Below are 15,553 nucleotides of genomic sequence, written 5' to 3'. Positions count from 1 at the left end.
CTGCATCACCATTGGTGCCAGGGCACTCTCCGGACTCACTGCAGTGCATCCCCAGTGGTGCCAGTGCACTCTTTCGAGTCACTGCACTGCATCCCCATTAGTGCCAGTGCATTCTCTGGACTCACTGCACTGCATCCCCAGTGGTGCCAGTGCACTCTCTGCACTCAATGCAGTGCATCCCCAGTGGTGCCAGTGCACTCTCTGTACTCACTGCACTGCATCCCCAGTGCTGACACTGCACTCTCTGGACTCACTGCAGTGCATCCCCAGTGGTGCCAGTGCACTCTCTGAACTCACTGCACTGCATCCCCAGTGCTGACACTGCACTCTCTGGACTCACTGAACTGCATCCCCAGTGGTGCCAGTGCACTCTCTGGACTCACTGCACTGCATCCCCAGTGCTGACACTGCACTCTCTGGACTCACTGAACTGCATCCCCAGTGGTGCCAGTGCACTCTCTGGACTCACTGCAGTGCATCCCCAGGGGTGCCAGTGCACTCTCTGGACTCACTGCAGTGCATCCCCAGTGGTGCCAGTGCACTATCTGGACTCACTGCGGTGCATCCCCAGTGGTGCCAGTGCACTCTCTGGACTCACTGCAGTGAATCTCCAGTGGTGCCAGGGCACTCTCTGGACCCACTGCAGTGCATCCACACTGGTGCCAGTGCACTCTCTGGACTCACTGCACTGCATCCCCAGTGGTGCCTGTGCACTCTCTGTAGTCACTGCGCTGCATCCCCAGTGGTGCCAGTGCACTCTCTGGACTCACTGCGCTGCATCACCATTGGTGCCAGTGCACTCTCTGGACTCACTGCAGTGCATCCCCAGTGGTGCCAGTGCACTCTCTTCACTCATTGCACTGCATTCCCAGTGGTGCCAGTGCACTCTCTGGACTCACTGCAGTGCATCCCCAGTGGTGCCAGTGCACTCTCTGGACTCACTGCACTGCATCCCCAGTGGTGCCAGTGCACTCTCTAGAGTCACTGCACTGCATCCCCAGTGGTGCCAGTGCACTCTCTGGACTCACTGCACTGCATCCCCAGTGGTGCCAGTGCACTCTCTGGACTCACTGCACTTCATCCCCAGTGGTGCCAGTGCACTCTCTGGACTCACTGCACTGCAGCCCCAGTGGTGCCAGTGCACTCTCTGGACTCACTGCAGTGCAGCCCCAGTGGTGCCAGTGCACTCTCTGGACTCACTGCACTGCATCTCCAGTTGTGCCAGTGCACTCTCTGGACTCACTGCAGTGCATTCCCAGTGGTGCCAGTGCACTCTCTGTACTCACTGCAGTGCATTCCCAGTGTTGCCAGTGCACTCTCTGGTCTCACTGCAGTGCATCCCTAGTGGTGCCAGTGCACTCTCAGGACTCACTGCACTGCATCCCCAGTGGTGCCAGTGCACTCTCTGGACTCACTGCACTGCATCCCCAGTGGTGCCAGTGCACTCTCTGGACTCAATACAGTGCAACCCCACTGGCGCCAGTGTACTCTCTGGACTCACTACACTGCATCCCCAGTGGTGCCTGTGCAGTCTCTGGAGTCACTGCACTGCATCCCCAGTGGTGCCAGTGCACTCTCTGGGCTCACTGCAGTGAATCTCCAGTGGTGCCAGGGCACTCTCTGGACTCACTGCAGTACATCTCCATTGGTGCCAGTGCACTCTCTGGACTCACTGCAGTGCATCCCCAGTGGTGCCAGTGCACTCTCTGTAGTCACTGCGCTACATCCCCAGTGGTGCCAGTGCACTCTCTGGACTCACTGCACTGCATCCCCAGTGGTGCCAGTGCACTCTCTGGACTCACTGCAGTGCATTCCCAGTGGTGCCAGTGCACTCTTTGGACTCACTGCACTGCATCCCCAGTGGTGCCAGTGCACTCTCTGGACTCACTGCAGTGAATCCCCGATGGTGCCAGTGCACTCTCTGGACTGACTGCAGTGCATCCCCAGTGGTGCCAGTGCACTCTCTGGACTCACTGAACTGTATCCCCAGTGGTGCCAGAGCACTCTCTTGACTGACTGCACTGCATCCCCAGTGGTGCCAGTGCACTCTCTGAACTCACTGCAGTGCATCCCCAGTGGTGCCAATGCACTCTCTGGACTCACTGCACTGCTTCCCCAGTGGTGCCAGTGCACTCTCTGGACTCACTGCACTAAAACCCCAGTGGTGCCAGTGTGCTCTCTGGGCTCACTGCAGTGCATCCCCAGTGGTGCCACTTCACTCTCTGGACTCACTGCACTGCATCCCCACTGGTGCTAGTGCACTCTCTGGACTCACTGCACTGCATCACCTGTGGTGCCAGTGCATTCTCTGGAGCCCCTGCACTGCATCCCCAGTGGTGCCAGTGCACTCTCTGTACTCACTGTACTGCATCCCCAGTGGAGCCAGTGCACTCTCTGGACTAACTGCATTGCATCCCCAGTGGTGCCAGTGCACTCTCTGGACTCACTGCATTGCGTCCCCTGTTGTGCCAGTGCACTCTCTGGACTCACTGCACTACATCCCCAGTGGTGCCAGTCCACTCTCTGCACTCACTGCAGTGCATCCCCAGTGGTGCCAGTGCACTCTCTGGACTCAATACAGTGCAACCCCACTGGCGCCAGTGTACTCTCTGGACTCACTACACTGCATCCCTAGTGGTGCCTGTGCAGTCTCTGGAGTCACTGCACTGCATCCCCAGTGGTGCCAGTGCACTCTCTGGGCTCACTGCAGTGAATCTCCAGTGGTGCCAGGGCACTCTCTGGACTCACTGCAGTGCATCTCCAGTGGTGCCAGTGCACTCTCTGGACTCACTTCAGTGCATCCGCAGTGGTGCCAGTGTACTCTCTGTAGTCACTGCGCTACATCCCCAGTGGTGCCAGTGCCCTCTCTGGACTCACTGCACTGCATCCCCAGTGGTGCCAGTGCACTCTCTGGACTCACTGCACTGAATCCCCAGTGGTGCCAGTGCACTCTCTGGACTCACTGCACTGCATCCCCTGTGGTGCCAGTGCACTCTCTGGACTCACTGCACTGCATCCCCAGTGGTGCCAGTGCACACTCTGGACTCACTGCAGTGAATCCCCGATGGTGCCAGTGCACTCTCTGGACTGACTGCAGTGCATCCCCAGTGGTGCCAGTGCACTCTCTGGACTCACTGAACTGTATCCCCAGTGGTGCCAGAGCACTCTCTTGACTGACTGCACTGCATCCCCAGTGGTGCCAGTGCACTCTCTGGACTCACTGCAGTGCATCCCCAGTGGTGCCAATGCACTCTCTGGACTCACTGCACTGCTTCCCCAGTGGTGCCAGTGCACTCTCTGGACTCACTGCACTAAAACCCCAGTGGTGCCAGTGCGCTCTCTGGACTCACTGCAGTGCATCCCCTGTGGTGCCAGTGCACTCTCTGGACTCACTGCAGTGCATCCCCAGTGGTGCCAGTGCACTCTCTTGACTGACTGCACTGCATCCCCAGTGGTGCCAGTGCACTCTCTGGACTCACTGCAGTGCATCCCCAGTGGTGCCAATGCACTCTCTGCACTCACTGCACTGCATCCCCAGTGGTGCCAGAGCACTCTCTTGACTGACTGCACTGCATCCCCAGTGGTGCCAGTGCACTCTCTGGACTCACTGCAGTGCATCCCCAGTGGTGCCAATGCACTCTCTGCACTCACTGCACTGCATCCCCAGTGGTGCTAGTGCACTCTCTGGACTCACTGCAGGGACTTCCCAGAGGTGCCAGTGCACTCTCTGGAGTCACTGCAGTGCATTCCCAGTGGTGCCAGTGCACTCTCTGGACTCACTGCAGTGCATCCCCAGTGGTGCCAGTGCACTCTCTGGAGTCAATGCAGTGCATCCCCAGTAGTGCCAGTGCTCTCTCTGGACTCACCGGGGTGCATCCCCAGTGGTGCCAGTGCACTGTCTCGACTCACCAGGGTGCATCCCCATTGGTGCCAGTGCACTCTCTGGACTCAATGTAGTGCATCCCCAGTGGTGCAAGTGCACTCTCTGGACTCACCAGGGTGTAAACCCAGTGGTGCCAGTGCACTCTCTGGACTCACTGGACTGCATCCCCAGTGGTGCCAGTGCACTCTCTGGAATCACTGCAGTGCTTCCCCAGTGGTACCAGTGCACTCTCTGGACTCACCGGGGTGCATCCCCAGTTGTGCCAGTGCCCTCTCTGGAGTCACTGCACTGCATCCCCAGTGGTGCCAGTGCACTCTCTGGAGTCACTGCAGTGCATCCCCAGTAGTACCAGTGCACTCCCTGGAGTCACTGCAGTGCATCCCCAGTGGTGCCAGTGCACTCTCTGGACTCACTGCAGTGCATTCGCAGTGGTGCCAGTGCACTCTCTGGACTCACTGCACTGCATCCCCAGTGGTGCCAGTGCACTCTCTGCACTCACTGCACTGCATCCCCAGTGGTGCTAGTGCACTCTCTGGAGCACTGCACTGCATCCCAGTGGTGCCAGTACACTCTCTGGACTCACCGGGGTGCATCCCCAGTGGTGCCAGTGCACTCTCTGGACTCACTGCAGTGCATCCCCAGTGGTGCCAGTGCACTCTCTGGACTCACCGGGGTGCATCACTAGTGGTGCCAGTGCACTCTCTGGACTCACTGCAGGGCATCCCCAGTGGTGCCAGTGCACTCTCTGGACTCACTGCACTGCATCCCCAGTGGTGCCAGTGCACTCTCTGGAGTCACCGGGTTGCATCCGCAGTGGTGCCAGTGCACTCTCTGGACTCACTGCAGTGCATTCCCAGTGGTGCCAGTGTACTCTCTGGAGTCACTGCAGTGCATTCCCAGTGGTGCCAGTGCACTCTCTGGACTCACTGCACTGCATCCCCAGTGGTGCCAGTGCACTCTCTGGACTCACTGCACTGCATCCCCAGTGGTGCCAGTGGACTCTCTGGATTCACCGGGGTGCATCCCCAGTGGTGCCAGTGCACTCTCTGGACTCACTGCACTGCATCCCCAGTGGTGCCCGTGCGCTCTCTGGACTCACTGCAGGGCATCCCCTGTGGTGCCAGTGCACTCTCTGGAGTCACTGCAGTACATTCCCAGTGGTGCCAGTGCACTCTCTGGACTCACTGGACTGCATCCCCAGTGGTGCCAGTGCACTCTCTGGACTCACTGCACTGCATCAACAGTGGTGCCAGTGCACTCTCTGGACTCACTGCACTGCATCCCCAGTGGTGCCAGTGTAGTCTCTGGACTCACTGCAGTGCATCCCCAGTGGTGCCAGTGCAATTACTGGACTCACTGCAGTGCAGCTCAGTGGTGCCAGAGCACTCTCTGGACTCACTGCACTGCATCCCCAGTGGTGCCAGTGCACTCTCTGGACTCACCGGGGTGCATCCCCAGTGGTGCCAGTGCACTCTCTGGACTCACTGCACTCCATCCCCACTGGTGCCAGTCCACTCTCTGGACTCACTGCACTGCATCCCCAGTGGTGCCAGTGCACTCTCTGCACTCATGCACTGCATCCCCAGTGGTGCCAGTGCACTCTTTGGACTCACTGCACTGCATGAACAGTGGTGCCAGTGCACTCTCTGGACTCACTGCACTGCATCCCCAGTGGTGCCAGTGCACTCTCTGGACTCACTGCAGTGCATCCCCAGTGGTGCCAGTGCAATCTCATGACTCACTGCAGTGCAGCTCCAGTTGGTGCCAGTGCACTCTCTGGACTCACTGCACTGCATCCCCAGTGGTGCCAGTGCACTCTCTGGACTCACTGCACTGCATCCCCATTGGTGCCAGTGCACTCTCTGGACTCACTGCACTGCATCCCCAGTGGTGCCAGTGCAATCTCTGGCCTCACTGGACTGCATCCCCAGTGGTGCCAGTAAACTCTCTGGACTCACTGCAGTGTATCACCAGTGGTGCCAGTGCACTCTGTGGACTCATGCACTGCATCCCCAGTGGTGCCAGTGCACTCTCTGGACTCACTGCGCTGCATCCCCAGTGGTGCCAGTGCACTCTCTGGACTCACTGCACTGCATCCCCAGTGGTGCCAGTGCACTTTCTGGAGTCACTGCAGTGCATCCCCTGTTGTGCTAGTGCACTCTCTGGACTCACTGCACTGCATCCCCAGTGGTGCCGGGGCACTCTCTGGACTCACTGCGCTGCATCCCCAGTGGAGCCAGTGCACTCTCTGGACTCACTGCACTGCATCCCCAGTGGTGCCAGTGCACTCTCTGGAGTCACTGCAGTTCATCCCCAGTGGTGCCAGTGCACTCTCTGGACCCACTGCAGTGCATCCCAACTGGTGCCAGTGCACTCTCTGGTCTCACTGCAGTGCATCCCCAGTGGTGCCAGTGCACTCTCTGTAGTCATTGCGCTGCATCCCCAGTGGTGCCAGTGCACTCCCTGGAGTCACTGCATTGCATCCCCAGTGGTGCCAGTGCAATCTCTGGACTCACTGCAGTGCATCCCCAGTGGTGCCAGTGCACTCTCTGGACTCACTGCACTGCATCAACAGTGGTGCCAGTGCACTCTCTGGAGTCACTGCACTGCATCCCCAGTGGTGCCAGTGTAGTCTCTGGACTCACAGCAGTGCATCCCCAGTGGTGCCAGTGCAATTACTGGACTCACTGCAGTGCATCTCGGTGGTGCCAGAGCACTCTCTGGACTCACTGCACTGCATCCCCAGTGGTGCCAGTGCACTCTCTGGACTCACTGCACTGCATCCCCAGTGGTGCCAGTGCACTCTCTGGACTCACTGTAGTGCATCCCCTGTGGTGCCAGTACACTCTCTGGACTCACTGCAGTGCATCCCCAGTGGTGCCAGTGCGCTCTCTGGACTCACTGCAGGGCATTCCCAGTGGTGCCAGTGCACTCTCTGGACTCACTGCACTGCATCCCCAGTGGTGCCAGTGCACTCTGTGGACTCACTGCACTGCATCCCCAGTGGTGCCAGTGCACTCTCTGTAATCACTGCACTGCATCCCCAGTGGTGCCAGTGCACTCTTTCGAGTCACTGCACTGCATCCCCATTAGTGCCAGTGCATTCTCTGGACTCACTGCAGTGCATCCCCAGTGGTGCCAGTGTACTCTCTGGACTCACTGCACTGCATCACCAGTGGTGCCAGTGCACTCTCTGGACTCACTGCACTGCATCCCCAGTGGTGCCACTGCACTCTCTGGATTCACTGCAGTGCATCCCCAGTGGTGCCAGTGCACTCTCTGGACTCACTGCACTCCATCCCCACTGGTGCCAGTCCACTCTCTGGAGTCACTGCAGTGCATCCCCTGTTGTGCTAGTGCACTCTCTGCACTCACTGCACTGCATCCCCAGAAGTGCCAGTGCACTCTCTGGACTCACTGCACTGCATCCCCAGTGGTTCCATTGCACTCTCTGGACTCACTGCATTGCATCCCCAGTGGTGCCAGTGCACTCTCTGGACTCAGTGCAGTGCATCCCCAGTGGTGCCAGTGCACTCTCTGGACTCACAGCACTGCATCCCCAGTGGTGCCAGTGCACTCTCTGGACTCACTGCACTGCATCCCCAGTGGTGCCAGTGCACTCTCTGGACTCACTGCACTGCATCCCCAGTGGTGCCACTGCACTCTCTGGACTCACTGCAGTGCATCCCCAGTGGTGCCAGTGCACTCTCTGGACTCACTGCAGTGCATCCCCAGTGGTGCCAGTGCACTTTCTGGAGTCACTGCAGTGCATCCCCTGTTGTGCTAGTGCACTCTCTGCACTCACTGCACTGCATCCCCAGAAGTGCCAGTGCACTCTCTGGACTCACTGCACTGCATCCCCAGTGGTTCCATTGCACTCTCTGGACTCACTGCATTGCATCCCCAGTGGTGCCAGTGCACTCTCTGAACGCAGTGCAGTGCATCCCCAGTGGAGCCAGTGCACTCTCTGGACTCGCTGCAGTGCATCCCCAGTGGTGCCAGTGCACTCTCTGGACTCACTGCACTGCATCCCCAGTGGTGCCAGTGCACTCTCTGTAGTCATTGGGCTGCAAACCCAGTGGTGCCAGTGCACTCTCTGGACTCACTGCACTGCATCTCCAGAAGTGCCAGTGCACTCTCTGGACCCACTCCAGTGCATCCCCACTGGTTCCAGTGCACTCTCTGGACTCACTGCACTGCATCCCCAGTGGTGCCAGTGCACTCTCTGGACTCACTGCACTGCATCAACAGTGGTGCCAGTGCACTCTCTGGACTCACTGCACTGCATCCCCAGTGGTGCCAGTGTAGTCTCTGGACTCACAGCAGTGCATCCCCAGTGGTGCCAGTGCAATTAATGGACTCACTGCAGTGCAGCTCAGTGGTGCCAGAGCACTCTCTGGACTCACTGCACTGCATCCCCAGTGGTGCCAGTGCACTCTCTGGACTCACTGCAGTGTATCCCCATTGGAGCCGGTGCACTCTCTGGAGTCCCTGCACTAAAATCCCAGTAGTGCCAGTGCAGTCTCTGGACTCACTGCACTGCATCCCCAGTGGTGCCAGTGCACTCTCTGGACTCACTGCAGTGCATCCCCTGTGGTGCCAGTACACTCTCTGGACTCACTGCAGTGCATCCCCAGTGGTGCCAGTGCACTCTCTGGACTCACTGCAGTGCATCCCCAGTGGTGCCAGTGCACTCTCTGGAGTCACTGCACTGCAACCCCAGTGGTGCCAGTGCACTCTTTCGAGTCACTGCACTGCATCCCCATTAGTGCCAGTGCATTCTCTGGACTCACTGCAGTGCATCCCTTGTGGTGCCGTGTACTCTCTGGACTAACTGCACTGCATCACCAGTGGTGCCAGTGCACTGTCTGGACTCACTGCACTCCATCCCCAGTGGTGCCACTGCACTCTCTGGACTCACTGCAGTGCATCCCCAGTGGTGCCAGTGCACTCTCTGGACTCACTGCAGTGCATCCCCAGTGGTGCCAGTGCACTTTCTGGAGTAACTGCAGTGCATTCCCTGTTGTGCTAGTGCACTCTCTGCACTCACTGCACTGCATCCCCAGAAGTGCCAGTGCACTCTCTGCACTCACTGCACTGCATCCCCAGAAGTGCCAGTGCACTCTCTGGACTCACTGCACTGCATCCCCAGTGGTTCCATTGCACTCTCTGGACTCAGTGCATTGCATCCCCAGTGGTGCCAGTGCACTCTCTGGACTCAGTGCAGTGCATCCCCAGTGGAGCCAGTGCACTCTCTGGACTCGCTGCAGTGCATCCCCAGTGGTGCCAGTGCACTCTCTGGACTCACTGCACTGCATCCCCAGTGGTGCCGGGGCACTCTCTGGACTCACTGCACTGCATCCCCAGTGGAGCCAGTGCACTCTCTGGACTCACTGCACTGCATCTCCAGTGGTGCCACTGCACTCTCTGGACTCACTGCACTGCATCCCCAGTGTTGCCAGTGCACTCTCTGGACCCACTGCAGTGCATCCCAACTGGTGCCAGTGCACTCTCTGGTCTCACTGCAGTGCATCACCAGTGGTGCCAGTGCACTCTCTGGACTCACTGCAGTGCATCCCCAGTGGTGCCAGTGCACTCTCTGGACTCACTGCACTGCATCCCCAGTGGTGCCAGTGCACTCTCTGGACTCACTGCACTGCATCCCCAGTGGTGCCAGTGCACTCTCTGGACTCACTGCACTGCATCCCCAGTGGTGCCAGTGTAGTCTCTGGACTCACAGCAGTGCATCCCCAGTGGTGCCAGTGCAATTACTGGACTCACTGCAGTGCAGCTCGGTGGTGCCAGAGCACTCTCTGGACTCACTGAACTGCATCCCCAGTGGTGCCAGTGCACTCTCTGGACTCACTGCACTGCATCCCCAGTGGTGCCAGTGCACTCTCTGGACTCACTGTAGTGCATCCCCTGTGGTGCCAGTACACTCTCTGGACTCACTGCAGTGCATCCCCAGTGGTGCCAGTGCGCTCTCTGGACTCACTGCAGGGCATTCCCAGTGGTGCCAGTGCACTCTCTGGACTCACTGCACTGCATCCCCATTGGTGCCAGTGCACTCTGTGGACTCACTGCACTGCATCCCCAGTGGTGCCAGTGCACTCTCTGTTGTCACTGCACTGCATTCCCAGTGGTGCCAGTGTACTCTTTCGAGTCACTGCACTGCATCCCCATTAGTGCCAGTGCATTCTCTGGACTCACTGCAGTGCATCCCCAGTGGTGCCAGTGTATTCTCTGGACTCACTGCACTGCATCACCAGTGGTGCCAGTGCACTCTCTGGACTCACTGCACTGCATCCCCAGTGGTGCCACTGCACTCTCTGGACTCACTGCAGTGCATCCCCAGTGGTGCCAGTGCACTCTCTGGACTCCCTGCAGTGCATCCCCAGTGGTGCCAGTGCACTTTCTGGAGTCACTGCAGTGCATCCCCTGTTGTGCTAGTGCACTCTCTGCACTCACTGCACTGCATCCCCAGAAGTGCCAGTGCACTCTCTGGACTCACTGCACTGCATCCCCAGTGGTTCCATTGCACTCTCTGGACTCACTGCATTGCATCCCCAGTGGTGCCAGTGCACTCTCTGGACTCAGTGCAGTGCATCCCCAGTGGAGCCAGTGCACTCTCTGGACTCGCTGCAGTGCATCCCCAGTGGTGCCAGTGCACACTCTGGACTCACTGCACTGCATCCCCAGTGGTGTCAGTGCACTCTCTGGACTCACTGCACTGCATCCCCAGTGGTGCCACTGCACTCTCTGGACTCACTGCAGTGCATTCCCAGTGGTGCCAGTGCACTCTCTGGACTCACTGCAGTATATCCCCAGTGGTGCCAGTGCACTCTCTGGACTCACTGCACTGCATCCCCACTGGTGCCAGTGCACTCTCTGGACTCACTGCACTGCATTCCCAGTGGTGCCAGTGCACTCTCTGGACTCACTGCACTGCATCCCCTCTGGTGCCAGTGCACTCTCTGGACTCACTGCATTGCATCCCCAGTGGTGCCAGTGCACTCTCTGGACTCAGTGCAGTGCATGCCCAGTGGAGCCAGTGCACTCTCTGGACTCACTGCAGTGCATCCCCAGTGGTGACAGTGCACTCTCTGGACTCACTGCACTGCATTCCCAGTGGTGCCAGTGCACTCTCTGGACTCACTGCACTGCATCCCCAGTGGTGCCAGTGCACTCTCTGGACTCACTGCAGTGCATCCCTAGTGGTGCCAGTGCACTCTCTGGACTCACTGCACTGCATCCCCAGTGGTGCCAGTGCACTCTCTGGACTCACTGCAGTGCATCCCCAGTGGTGACAGTGCACTCTCTGGACTCACTGCACTGCATCCCCAGTGGTGCCAGTGCACTCTCTGGACTCACTGGACTGCATCCCCAGTGGTGCCAGTGCACTCTCTGGACTCACTGCACTGCATCAACAGTGGTGCCAGTGCACTCTCTGGACTCACTGCACTGCATCCCCAGTGGTGCCAGTGTAGTCTCTGGACTCACAGCAGTGCATCCCCAGTGGTGCCAGTGCAATTACTGGACTCACTGCAGTGCAGCTCAGTGGTGCCAGAGCACTCTCTGGACTCACTGCACTGCATCCCCAGTGGTGCCAGTGCACTCTCTGGACTCACTGCACTGCATCCCCAGTGGTGCCAGTGCACTCTCTGGACTCACTGCAGTGTATCCCCATTGGAGCCGGTGCACTCTCTGGACTCACTGCACTAAAACCCCAGTGGTGCCAGTGCAGTCTCTGGACTCACTGCACTGCATCCCCAGTGGTGCCAGTGCACTCTGGACCCACTGCAGTGCATCCCCAGTGGTGCCAGTGCACTCTCTGGACTCACTGCACTGCATCTCCAGTGGTGCCAGGGCACTCTTTCGAATCACTGCACTGCATCCCCATTAGTGCCAGTGCACTCTCTGGACTCACTGCAGTGCATCCCCAGTAGTGCCAGTGCACTCTCTGGACTCACTGCACTGCATCCCCAGTGGTGCCAGTGCACTCTCTGCACTCACTGCACTGCATCCCCAGTGGTGCTAGTGCACTCTCTGGACTCACTGCAGGGAATTCCCAGAGGTGCCAGTGCACTCTCTGGAGTCACTGCAGTGCATTCCCAGTGGTGCCAGTGCACTCTCTGGACTCACTGCAGTGCATCCCCAGTGGTGCCAGTGCGCTCTCTGGACTCACTGCACTGCATCCCCAGTGGTGCCAGTGCATTCTCTAGAGTCACTGCACTGCATCCCCAGTGGTGCCAGTACACTCTCTGGACTCACTGCACTTCATCCCCAGTGGTGCCAGTGCACTATCTGGACTCACTGCGCTGCATCCCCATTGGTGCCAGTGCACTCTCTGGACTCACTGCAGTGCATCCCCAGTGGTGCCAGTGCACTCTCCGGACTCACTGCAGTGCATCCCCAGTGGTGCCAGTGCACTCTCTGGACTCACTGCAGTGCATCCCCAGTGGTGGCAGTGCACTCTCTGGACTCACTGCACTTCATCCCCAGTGGTGCCAGTGCACTATCTGGACTCACTGCACTGCATCCCCATTGGTGCCAGTGCACTCTCTGGACTCACTGCAGTGCATCCCCAGTGGTGCCAGTGCACTCTCTGGACTCACTGCAGTGCATCCCCAGTGGTGCCAGTGCACTCTCTGGACTCACTGCACTGCATCCCCAGTGGTGGCAGTGCACTCTCTGGACTCACTGCACTGCATCCCCAGTGGTGCCAGTGCACTCTCTGGACTCACTGGGGTGCATCCAAAGTCTTGCCAGTGCACTCTCTGGAGTCACTGCAGTGCATCCCGAGTGGTGCCAGTGCACTCTCTGGACTCACCGGGGTGCATCCCCAGTGGTGCCAGTGCACTCTCTGGAGTCACTGCAGTGCATCCCCAGAGGTGCCAGTGCACTCTCTGGACTCACTGCAGTGCATCCCCAGTGGTGCCAGTGCACTCTCTGGACTCACTGCAGGGCATCCCCACAGGTGCCAGTGCACTCTCTGGAGTCACTGCAGTGCATTCCCAGTGGTGCCAGTGCACTCTCTGGACTCACTGCAGTGCATGCCCAGTAGTGCCAGTGCACTCTCTGGACTCACCGGGGTGCATCCCCAGTGGTGCCAGTGCACTCTCTGGACTCACTGCAGTGCATTCCCAGTGGTGACAGTGCACTCTCTGGACTCACTGCACTGCATCCCCAGTGGTGCCAGTGCACTCTCTGGAGTCACTGCCGTCCATCCCCAGTGGTGCCAGTGCACTCTCTGGACTCACTGCACTGCATCCCCAGTGGTGCCAGTGCACTCTCTGGACTCACCGGGGTGCATCCCCAGTGGTGCCAGTGGACTCTCTGGATTCACCGGGGTGCATGCCCAGTGGTGCCAGGGCATTCTCTGGACTCCCTGAAGTGCATCCCCAGTGGTGCCAGTGCACTCTCTGGAGTCACTGCAGTGCATTCCCAGGGTTGCCAGTGCGCTCTCTGGACTCACTGCAGGGCATTCCCAGTGGTGCCAGTGTAGTCTCTGGACTCACTGCAGTGCATCCCCTGTGGTGCCAGTGCAATCTCTGGACTCACTGCAGTGCAGCTCAGTGGTGCCGGTGCACTCTCTGGACTCACTGCACTGCATCCCCAGTGGTGCCAGTGTAGTCTCTGGACTCACTGCAGTGCATCCCCTGTGGTGCCAGTGCAATCTCTGGACTCACTGCAGTGCAGCTCAGTGGTGCCGGTGCACTCTCTGTACTCACTGCACTGCATCCCCAGTGGTGCCAGTGCACTCTCTGGACTCACTGCACTGCATCCCCAATGGTGCCAGTGCACTCTCTGGAGTCACTGCACTGTATCACCATTGGAGCCAGTGCGCTCTCTGGACTCACTAAACTCCATCCCCAGTGGTGCCAGAGAACTCTCTGGACTCACTGCAGTGCATCCCCAGTGGTGCCAGTGCACTCTCTGGACTAACTGCACTGCATCCCCAGTGGTGCCAGTGCACTCTCTGCACTCACTGCAGTGCATCCCCAGTGGTGCCAGTGCACTCTCTGGACTCACTGCACTGCATCCCCAGTGGTGCCAGTGCACTCTCTAGATTCACTGCACTGCATAACCATTGGTGCCAGGGCACTCTCCGGACTCACTGCAGTGCATCCGCAGTCGTGCCAGTGCACTCTTTCGAGTCACTGCACTGCATCCCCATTAGTGCCAGTGCATTCTCCGGACTCACTGCACTTCATCCCCAGTGGTGCCAGTGCACTATCTGGACTCACTGCACTGCATCCCCAGTGGTGCCAGTGCACTCTCTGGACTCACTGCACTGCATCTCCAGTGGGGCCAGTGCACACTCTGGAATCACTGCACTGCATCCCCAGTGGTGCCAGTGCACTCTCTGGACTCACTGCAGTGCATTCCCAGTGGTGCCAGTGCACTCTCAGTACTCACTGCAGTGCATCCCCAGTGTTGCAAGTGCACTCTCTGGACTCACTGCAGTGCATCCCCAGTGGTGCCAGTGCACTCTCTGGACTGACTGCACTGCATCCCCAGTGGTGCCAGTGCACTCTCTGGACTCACTGCAGTGCAACCCCACTGGTGCCAGTGTACTCTCTGGACTCACTGCACTGCATCCCCAGTGGTGCCAGTGCACTCTCTGGAGTCATTGCAGTGCATCCCCAGTGGTGCCAGGGCACTCTCTGGACCCACTGCAGTGCATCCCCAGTGGTGCCAGTGCACTCTCTGGAGTCATTGCAGTGCATCCCCAGTGAAGCCAGGGCACTCTCTGGACCCACTGCAGTGCATCCAGAGTGGTGCCAGTGCACTCTCTGGACTCACTGCAGTGTATCCCCAGTGGTGCCAGTGCACTCTCTGGACTCACTGAACTGTATCCCCAGTGGTGACAGAGCACTCTCTGGACTCACTGCATTGAATCCCCAGTGGTGCCAATGCACTCTCTGGACTCAGTGCACTGCATCCCCAGTGGTGCCAGTGCACTCTCTGGACTCACTGCGGTGCATCTCCAGTGGTGCCAGTGCACTCTCTGGACTCACTGCGGTGCATCCCCAGTGGTGCCAGTGCACTCTCTGGACTCACTGCAGTGCATCTCCAGTGGTGCCAGTGCACTCTCTTCACTCACTGCACTGCATTCCCAGTGGTGCCAGTGCACTCTCTGGACTCACTGCAGTGCATCCCCAGTGGTGCCAGTGCACTCTCTGTAGTCACTGCACTGCCTCCCCAGTGGTGCCAGTGCACTCTCTGGAGTCACTGTACTGCATCACCAGTGGAGCCAGTGCACTCTCTGGACTAACTGCATTGCATCCCCAGTGGTGCCAGTGCACTCTCTGGACTCACTGCACTGCATCACCATTGGTGAGAGGGCACTCTCCGGACTCATTTAATTGCATCCCCAGTGGTGCCAGTGCACTCTCTGGACTCACTGCGGTGCATCCCCAGTGGTGCCAGTGCACTCTCTGGACTCACTGCGGTGCATTCCCAGTGGTGCCAGTGCACTCTCTGGACTCACTGCAGTGCATCTCCAGTGGTGCCAGTGCACTCTCTTCACTCACTGCACTGCATCCCCAGTGGTGCCAGTGCACTCTCTGGACTCACTACGGTGCATCCCCAGTGGTGCCAGTGCACTCTCTGGACTCACTGCGGTGCATCCCCAGTGGTGCCAGTGCACTCTCTGGACTCACTGCA

Source organism: Anser anser (genome assembly GCF_964211835.1).
Source record: "Anser anser genome assembly, chromosome: 15".
In the NCBI taxonomy this organism is placed as follows: Eukaryota; Metazoa; Chordata; class Aves; order Anseriformes; family Anatidae; genus Anser; species Anser anser.
The sequence above is the reverse complement of the archived record's forward strand: the minus strand, read 5'-3'. Positions refer to the sequence as shown.